Source organism: Leucoraja erinacea, chromosome 13, assembly GCF_028641065.1.
Source record: "Leucoraja erinacea ecotype New England chromosome 13, Leri_hhj_1, whole genome shotgun sequence".
In the NCBI taxonomy this organism is placed as follows: domain Eukaryota; kingdom Metazoa; phylum Chordata; class Chondrichthyes; order Rajiformes; family Rajidae; genus Leucoraja; species Leucoraja erinaceus.
In genome coordinates, this window is record NC_073389.1 from 5585574 (window position 1) to 5596331 (window position 10758).

Consider the following 10758-nt stretch of genomic DNA (forward strand, 5'->3'; position numbering starts at 1 on the left):
TTTCTTCACAAGACAGTCCTGACATCCCAGGAATCAGTCTGGTGAACCGTTTCTGCACTCCCTCTATGGCAGTGCCATAGACAGGTTCATCCGCTTGAGTTCTGACATCCCAGATCTTATATCTTTATACTGGGACTTGTTTTTATAGATATGTGAAAAGAAATAGATTACTTAAAACAAATGTAGGTCCCTTGCAGTCAGAAACTGCACTCTAATGGTCTGCACTCTAATAACCCTAACCCTAACCCTAACCCTAACTGCAGATGCTGGAGAATCGAAGGTTACACAAAAAAGCTGGAGAAACTCAGCGGGTGCAGCAGCCTCTATGGAGCGAAGGAAATAGGCAACGTTTCGGGCCGAAACCCTTCTTCAGACTGATCGGGGGCGGGGGTGGGTGGGGACAGGAAGGGGAAAAGGAGGAGTAGCCAGAAGGCTGGGGGATGGGAGGAGACAGCAGGGGGGCTGAGGAAGGGGAGGAGACAGCAAGGACTAACAAAATTGGGATAATTCGATGTTCATGCCCCCGGGGTGCAGACTCCCCAAACGGAATATGAGGTGCTGTTCCTCCAATTTCCGGTGCTGCTCGCTGTGGCCATGGAGGAGACCCAGGACAGAGAGGTCGGAGGCGGAGTGGGAGGGGGAGTTGAAGTGCTGAGCCACCGGGAGGTCAGCTTGGTCTTGGCAATGACTTCACTCTCTCAGTGAAGAACGGGTCTCCTGTAGGTTCCACACAAACCATGTGTTCTGGCAATGTAGCGATGTGCAGCAGGAATGTTGTGTTGCTGGAGTGTTGAAAGATACTGGAGAAAGTAGAGTGTGTGATTGCAACATTAACATTGTTCCAGAGACTCTGTGCTGAGAATGAAGGTTGCATTATGGACCATGGAGCCTGTGGGGAACCCATGGTGGGTTCTTGGGTTGAGATGCCAGTTTAGCCTGCGGTTATTGCAGGATTGCTTCTTCTCACTGGAGTTGAAGCGAGCTGCAGGAATACAGCTGGGAGAACCATCAAGGGGTGGATTGGCACTTCACTTATCTGCTGGCACCCGTCATGTGTGCAACACTTTTGTGGAGAGTGCTGGACATAAAACCCTCTACTAATAGTGGCTGGCTGATGAGTTAACACTTCCTTGCTGCGGATTTTCAGTAGTGCTCAAGGGCACACTCAACCTTTGCTGATCATACGATAATGGACAATTGAAGAGGACTTTAGAAACACACAGGGGAAAGTTTGTGGGACTTTATCAACATGGGTTTTAGTGGTAAAGCTACTGCCTTACAGCGGCAGAGACCTGGGTTCCATCCTGACTATGGGTGCTTGATTAGTTTAGTTTAGTTTAGAGATACAGGGCGGAAACAGGCCCTTTGGCCCACCGAGTCCGTGCCGACCAGCGATCCCCGCACATTAACACTATCCTACACACACTAGGGACAATTTACAATTATACCAAGCCAATTAACCTACAAACCTGTACGTCTTTGGAGTGTTGGAGGAAACCAAAGATCTTGGAGAAAACCCACGCAGGTCACGGGGAGAACGTACAAACTCCGTACAGACGGCACCCGTTGTCGGGATCGAACCCGTGTCTCTGGAGCTGTAAGCGATGTAATGCAGCAACTCTACCGCTGCGCCACCGTGCTGCCCAATGTCTATATGGAGTTTGTACGTTCTCCACGTGACCTGCGTGGGTTTTCCACGGGTGCTCCAGTTTCCTCCCACATTCCAAAAACCTACATGTTAAAAGATTAATTGGCTTCGGTAACATTGTAAATTGTTCCTACTGTGTGTAGGATAGTGTTTAATGTGCAGGGATCGCTGGTCGGCGCGGACTCGATAGGCTGTCGGGCCTGTTTCCGCCCTGTATCTCGAAACTAAACTAAAAAAATCAGAAAGACTTTCAGACAGAGTTTTGCAGACAGAGATCACTCATGAACATTTAAATATATTATCACACATTAGTTATCCATCTGACCTACTTTCCATCACCCAGTGATGCTTCCTGCAAGACATCGTGCAAACAGCTCAGGATTTCAGATAAAACAAAGCAACCTTTGACGATTTAATCTGCTGGATCTCGCATTTGCCAACCACTGTAACTCACCTTCCCATCCCCATAGTTACCTCTCTGTCCTGGGCCTCCTTCATAGCTGGAGTGAGGCCACACGCAAACTGGAGGACCAGCACCTCATACTTTGTTTGGGCAGCTTACAGCCCAATGGTATGAATATTGAAATATCCAATTGAACTCTTGAACATGACACAGCGCTAACCTCAGCAACTATATACCACCAGGTGGCGCTTCTAGGGCAGCCTCGCCTACAGTCTGTCTGTCCATTTCGTCTTTTTTTTGTTATTTTTATTGTGTTTGGAAAGTGTGTGTTAATGTTCTCTGGTTTGTTTTATGTCGGGGGTGGGGTCGGGGGAAACTTTTTTTTCGATCACGTACCTTGCCGGAGACACGATTGTTTTCTGGATCGTATCTCCGGTCGGTCTGCGGCCTAACATCGTGGATCTGGAGGCCTTGCTGGGGACAGACTTTGAGCCCCACCACGGGGCCTTGGACTTACCATCGGAGCCGATTCCTTGCCTGGGATTGACGCTCCAACAGCGGCCTGCGGACTTCACAATCGAGATCTCTCAGCCTCGGGTAGAGACCAATGTCAGGAAGCTCCAAAACCGCACGAAGTTCGACCCGGGGTAGATCACCCAGCGCGGGAGAGCTGTGATTCCCCCCGATGCAGGAGCTTGATCGCCCCGACGAGGAGGCCCGCCGCTGGCTACGGGAGTAAGATCGTCCCGTCAACGGAAGGTTAGAGGCCCCCGACCGCTGGAGAACAAAGAAGGGAGAGATTGATCTTTTTTTCACCTTCCATCACAGTGAGGAATGTGGAGGTGTCACTGTGGTGGATATTTATGTTAAAACGTATTTTGTGTGTTCTGTTGCTTTTTATTGGTAAGACTGTATGGCAAATGAATTTCCTCGTATGTTGCAAATCATATTTTGCTAATAAAGTATAATTATGATTATGATTAAGATGATCTACGGACTGTGTCTTTGGTTGCACTACAGACTTCGGTTTTGCACTGTTATAGTTACCCAGTGGTATTAATTATTAAGTTATTGTATTATTGATTATTATATTTTGTCCACTGGGTGGCGCCGTCTGATGGCAGCCTCGCCAACAGTCTGTCTCATCCCTTTCTTCTTTTGTTGTTTTTATTCTATTTTATCTATGTTTTAGTGTAGCTTTAGCTATGTGGGGGGTGGGGGAGACTTTTTAAAATCTCTTTCCTCGATGGAGATGCGACTTCTATAAGTAAGTAAGTTTATTGGCCAAGTATTCACATACAAGGAATTTGCCTTGGTGCTCCGCCCACAAGTAACAACATGATATACACTGATAGTTACGAATGACTCAGAAAACACTAAACATTAATAATAATAAAACATTAATGATAAAATACCATTGATCAAGCATGTGAACCAACAAAATACCAGATCATGTCTCCGTCCGCATTGCGGACTTAACATGGTGGAGCTGGCGGCCTCTTGGTTAGGGATCGACTTCGGGCGCTCCAACCGTGGGAGCTTCGAAACATAGAAACATCGAAATTAGGTGCAGGAGTAGGCCATTCGGCCCTTCGAGCCTGCACCGCCATTCAATATGATCATGGCTGATCATCCAACTCAGTATCCTGTACCTGCCTTCTCTCCATACCACCTGATCCCTTTAGCCACAAGGGCCACATCTAACCCTCTTAAATGTAGCCAATGAACTGGCCTCAACTATCTTCTGTGGCAGAGAATTCCACAGATTCGCCACTCTCTGTGTAAAAAATTATTTTTTTATCTCGGTCCTAAAAGACTTCCCTCTTACCCTTAAACTGTAATCCCTTGTTATGGACTTCCACAACATCGGGAACAATCTTCCTTCATCTAGCCTGTCCAACCCCCTAAGAATTTTGTAAGTTTCTATAAGATCCCCCCTCAATTTTCTAAATGCTAGCGAGTACAAGCCGAGTCTATCCAGTCTTTCTTCATATGAAATTCCTGACATCCCAGGAATCAGTCTGGTGAACCTTCTCTGTACTCCCTCTATGGCAAGAATGTCCTTCCTCAGATTAGGAGATCAAAACTGTACGCTTCAACCGGCCCGATCGCGGGAACTTCGATCGCTCCAACGCGGGAGCTATGACCACTCCGACTGCGGATGGTTCGACTGCTCTGACCGCGGGAGAAAAGGAGGGAAGAAAATAACACGTTATTACCTTCCATCACAGTGCTCTGTCCTGGATGTTTATGTTAATTTTTAGTTGTGTGTCTTGTTGCTTTTTGTATGACTGGATGGCAAATCAAATTCCTTGTATGTTCTTACGCACGTGGCTAATCAATTCTTTGTATCTTGTATATATTTACCAGTGCATCGTTATGTTTGCAGATGTGTAAAGCTACAGCAAGTTAGAATTTCATTGTTCTGTCGCTGGTACAGATGACAATTAAATGTGTATGAAGGAACTGCAGATGGTGGTTTACACCGAAGATAGACGCAATTGATGGAGTAACTCAGCGGGACAGGCAGCATCTCTGGAGAGTAGAAATGGGTGATGTTTTAGGGTCGAGAAGGGTTGAAGAAGGATCTCGATACAAAACATCACCCATTCCTTCTCACCAGAGATGCTGCCTGTCCCGCTGAGTTACTCCAGCATTTTGTGTTTATCTTCAGTGGCAACTGAACATAGAAACATAGAAATTAGGTGCAGGAGTAGGCCATTCGGCCCTTCGAGCCTGCACCGCCATTCAATATGATCATGGCTGATCATCCAACTCAGTATCCCGTACCTGCCTTCTCTCCATACCCCCTGATCCCCTTAGCCACAAGGGTCACATCTAACTCCCTCTTAAATATAGCCAATGAAGTGGCCTCAACTACCCTCTGTGGCAGAGAGTTCCAGAGATTCACCACTCTCTGCGTGAAAAAAAGTTCTTTCTCATCTCGGTTTTAAAGGATTTCCCCCTTATCCTTAAGCTGTGACCCCTTGTCCTGGACTTCCCTAACATCGGGAACAATCTTCCTGCATCTAGCCTGTCCAACCCCTTAAGAATTTTGTAAGTTTCTATAAGATCCCCTCTCAATCTTCTAAATTCTAGAGAGTATAAAACAAGTCTATCCAATCTTGCTTCATAAGACAGTCCTGACATCCCAGGAATCAGTCTGGTGAACCGTCTCTGCACTCCCTCTATGGCAATGATGTCCTTCCTCAGATTTGGAGACCAAAACTGTACGCAATACTCCCCATGTGGTCTCACCAAGACCCTGTCCACCAAGACCACCAAGAACGTTTCTGACTCTGTGTGTTTCACAGTTGTGACTGAGCCATGTCCAGGGACTGTGGCTCAGTTGTCTCTGTGTCTCAGCCCAGATTTCACACATCACAGATTCAGAACAAGACATTTTCTCAGCGTCACAACTTATCACTCGCTGCTGTTGACAGAGTTGTGTGTTGCCCTGAGAAAAATCAGTCACACCTCTTGCAAATCATGTCCTAATATTGCATTCGGCCGAACCCTATGGGAACTTCACTTGCCCCCCTGCAGGAACTATACATCAGGAGGTGCAACTCCAGAGCCAATAAGATCATAGGAGACCCCTTCCACCCCTGCAACGGACTGTTCCAGCTGCTACGGTCAGGCAAACGCCTCCGTTGCCATGCTGTGAGAACAGAGAGGTTGAGAAGGAGTTTCCTCCCAGAGGCCATTAGGACTGTAAACTCCTATCTCACCAGGGACTAACTTTACTGTACCACTCTACTGCTTTTTTCTTTAATTGCTGTTTTTTTCCCTTTTTCCTTCCGCTCACAATATTTAATATGTAAAAGAATATGTGATTCTGGACCATTCTGTTTGTAGTTTGTTTGGTTGTTTGTTTGTTTGTCTTTTTGCACAAAGTCCGCGAGCATTGCCACTTTTCATTTCACTGCTCATCTTGTATGTGTATGTGACGAATAAACTTGACTTGACTCATTGCCAGAATGGAGCCACAAGTAAATGGGAGGTACAGAATCTCAAATCTGCCTGTGTAGCTTCCAACCCAATGGTAGGGACATTGATAGACCCAAAGTGCTGGAGTAACTCGCTCACCCTGACGAAGGGTCCCAACCCGAAACGTCACCTATCCTTCCCTCCAGAGATGTTGCCTGATCGATCTGCTGAGTTACTCCAGCACTTTGTGTCTATCTTTGGAATAAACAAGCATCTGGAGTTCTTTGATCATACAGGTAGGAACATCGGATTCTCCAATTTTAGGTAACTGATAAACAAACAACTGCCCTCCACCCCCTTTTTATTCACCCCTTCTCTTCCCTGTGCCCCATCTATTGTCATTTGGGTGAGGTTTTGGGTCGAGTCTCTTCGTCAGACTGAGAGTCAGGGGAGAGGGAGTCCAGAGATATGGAGGGATAAGGTGTGAAAACAGATCAAAGCAGACGATGCACAGGGAATGTAGAATGGTTCATTGTTAGCTGACAACGAGGCACACAAACAGTAAAATTAATCAGAAGGACAGTGAAATTAGTCAGAGAATTATGGTGGAGAGGGATGGAGAGAGAGCGAGGAAGCAAGAATTACTTGATGTTAGAGAAGTCAATGTTCACACCTCTGGGGTGTAAGCTGCCCAAGCTAAATATGAGGTGCTGTTCCTCCAATTTGTGCTGGGCCTCATTGACAGTGGAGGAAGCCCAGGACAGAGAGGTCATTGTGGGTATGGGAGGGGGAGTTAAAGTGCTGAGCAACCAGGAGATCAGATAGGTTTAGGCGGACTGAGCGGAGGTGTGGACTCCGAGCCTGCGCTTGGTCTCGGACTCCGCTCCTGGAACAGCGGATACAATAGATGAGGTTGGAGGAGGTGCAAGTGAATCTCTGTCTCACCTGAAAAGACTGTCGGGGTCCCTGGATAGAGTCGAGGGATGAGGATGAGATATAGGGACGGGTGTTGCATTTCCTGTGGTTGCAGGGGAAAGTACCTGGGGAGGAAGGGGGGGGGGATTGGGTGGGAAAGGATGAGTTAACCAGGGAGTTGCGGAGGGAACGGTCTCTGCGGAAAGCAGAAAGGGGTGGAGATGGGAAGATGTGTCTATTAGAGGGATCCCAATGTCGGAAGATGATTTTAAAAATCTCTTTACTTGACGGAGATGCAATTTTTTTCCCGTCCACACTGAGGCCTAACATCAAGGAGCTGGTGACCACTTGCTGGGGATTGACTTTGGGAACTCCAACCGCAGGAGCTTCGACCGCCCCGATCACGGGAGAATAAGGAGGAAAGAAGATTAGACTTTATTGCCTTCCATCACAGTGAGGAATGTGGGGAAGCCGCTCTGGTGGATGTTTATGTTAACGTTTATGTAGTTGTGTGTCTTGTTGCTTTTTTTCAGGTATGACTGTATACCTGACGCGCTCATTGGGAAATGGACAAGATCTACTATTCAAATGTGTACACACTCTCGTGCACAGTGTGGTCACCATCGTCACTGAGCAGGGCCAGCAGGCCACCTGGTGGAAGCCTCACCTGCATCGCCATTCTGGACCTGGCAACTTGTGAACTCTCACCTGGACCTTCCATCAGGCCCCAGGAGACGGGAAGTCCCAGCCCTTGTCTGGGTCAGGACTAATGTGCTCACTACCTGGTAGACTGCTCCGTCCGTGCCCATGTTCATGTCACCCCAACTGTAAATGTGATAACCTGCATTTAGTGTATACACAAGAGTCAAGAGTCAATTTAATTGTCATTTGGACCCCTGGAGGGCCACAATGGGCAACAAGTGGTTATACACAATGTTTAATCCATAATTTCCATGTAGGTATGTTGCAAAAGTTACCTTCAGCGGCGCTGCAGTTCTGTCACTGCCCGTGTGCGCGACTTTGGCGCCTTTGTGAGGGGGGGGGGGGGGGGCGGTTTAAAACGCCGTTTTCTCCAGGCTATTGAAATCGATGTTGTTCAGCCTGTTTAGTTGCTGACGATAAATCGCTGCGACATTTGTTCTCTGCAGTTATTTTTAAACTAAGTTGGATAATTCAATTGCTATAGTAAATTAAAAATCATCTTCTAAAGCCGCGAACGCCGACAACGGGACGGATCTCACGTAGGGGACAAGGCAAGGTACGCTGTTTATTTTTACATTAAAACGTGCTTCTTAAGATCCTTTTAATCAAAATTTTAAGATGCGAGAAGGTGGCTTGGAGCCCAGCCGAACCAGCAGTATATTTCCTGCCGACATGGGGTTCAAATTCACTGCAATCACCACGTTCCAAATGATCGCGTTCCAGAAAAACCCATCCGCAAGATTTAAATGGCCATTAATTTACGGGAATTAAACACTAAATTCCTTCCACTTGGCCTATAACTCCAATACAATGAGATTTAAAAATCATGTTATATTGTGAATTCTTGTGTGAATGTTATTTGGACACTTAGGCTATTTAAACATGTTGATCTTTTCTTAAGAAATAGATAGATGTTTCAATCTAGTAATTGAATTATGTAATTAGCTACAATTGGATAACTAACTAATTATGTGCTTTAATTTCAGGTCATCCAAGTAAGATTGTTTCATATTTGTTTCAGAATGCTTCAATCTAGAATAACTGAAAATTTCTTTCAGTTCTCTTAATTTTTAATAAAGTTATGGGCTTTTGACTGTCCTCGATCACAGCTTTTGTGTTAAGTCAATGGAAAAGCAATAGGGAACAAGATGCTAATTTCCAAGTATGTAAATGGCCATAACTGTTTTAATACTGAAGTTATGAAAGTGAATTAGGTGTCAAATTAAACTTTTTATGCTTTATCTGATGGGATAAATTGCAGACGTGATTTTTAACATCTCAACATTTTGTAACATTGCTAGTCCATGCATTAGAGCTTTGTGTGTGTATTATACTGCAAACATCATCAACAAAATCATCTTGTTCTGGCTTCAGTCACCGCATGAAATATTATAAAGATATTTCTGCATTGTGTCCTTGTACCAACCGCAACGTTCTGCCAGCGCACGTAATGTGCAGTCAATCGGCCAGCGTGGTGATAACTCCAACACATATCCTGTGTGGGCAGGAAGTTGGCCACGCTTGGTTTATCTGGACATCAGTGATCCGGCCAAATGTTGAGTGTACAGCTGGAACATAGATCATACAACATACAACAGTACAGTGCAATTACAGGCCTTTAAAATGGCTCTAACATATCTTTCTCAACCACCATGCCCCAGCCGTCAGTTCCAGGCACCCACCGCCCTCTGTGTGAAAAACCTGCCTCACAAATCTCCTTTAAACTTTGCCCCTTTCACTTTAAAGCCACGCCCACTAATATTTGATTTTTCCTGGAAGAAATATTCTGCTGTCTACCCGAACTCTGCCTCTCATAATGTTCTAGACTTTTATCAGGGCTCCTCGAAACCTCCGGGCAATCCAGAGAAAACAATTCAAGTCAGAGCGGCCTCTCCCTGTAGCTAATCCCAACCAATGCAGGCGTTATTCTGATCAACATTCTATACATTCTCCCCAAACCTCCACATCCCTCCTGTAATGGGGCGACCAGAACTGCACGTAATACTCCAAATGTGGCCGAACTAAAGTCCTATAGAGCTGTAAACAACTTCCTGCCATGTACCATCATGTGCTCTTTACTTTCTCACTGGTGAAATAGTCATAGAGTCACACATCACAGACACAGGCCCTTCGACCCAACATGCCCATGCTGACCATGGTGTCCCATCCACACTAGTCCCACCTGCTTGCGTTAGATTCATATCATCGTCATAGAGTAATACAGCATGGAAACAGGCCCTTCGGCCCACAACAGCCCACATGTCCCAGCTATACTAGTCCCACCTGCCCACGTTTGGTCCATATCCCTCCGAACCTGCCCTATCCATGTATCTGTCTAACTGTTTCTTAAACATTGGGATAGTCCCAGCCTCAACTAACTCCTCTGGCAGCTTGTTCCATACAGTTACCCCTGAGATTCTTATTAAATCTTTTCCCCTTCACCTTAAACCTATGTTCTCTAGTCCTCGATTCACCTACTCTGAGCAAGAGACTCTGTGCATCTGCCCGATCTATTTCTCTCATGGTTATATACACCTCTATAAGATCACCCCTCATCCTCCTGTGCTCCATGGAATAGAGACCTAGCCTACTCAACCTCTCGCTATAGCTCACACCCTATAGTCCTGGCAACATCCTCATGAATCTTCTCTGTACCCTTTCCAGCTTGATTACATCCTTCCTATAACATGGTGCCCAAAACTGAACACAATATTCTAAATGCAGCCTCACCAACGCCTTATACAACTGCAACATGGCCTCCCAACTTCTATACTCAATACACTGACGGATTTATGCAGGCCAATGTACCACATCATCTATCTGTGGCTCCACCTTCAAGGAACCATGCACGTACACTCCTAGATCCCTCTGCTCTACAACACTCCCCAGAGCCCGACCATTCACTGTGTAGGTCCTGCCCACGTTAGACTTCCCAAATTGCAACACCTCACACTTCTCTGTAATAGATTCCATCAACCATTCCTCCGTCCACCTGGCCAATCGATCAAGATCCTGCTGCAATTGTTCACAACCATCTTCACTATCTGTAAAAATACTCACTTTTGTATCATTTGCAAACTTGCTAATCTTGCCATGTATGTTCTCAACCAAATCATTGATGTAGCTGACTAACAGTAACGAACCCTGAGGCAGACCATAT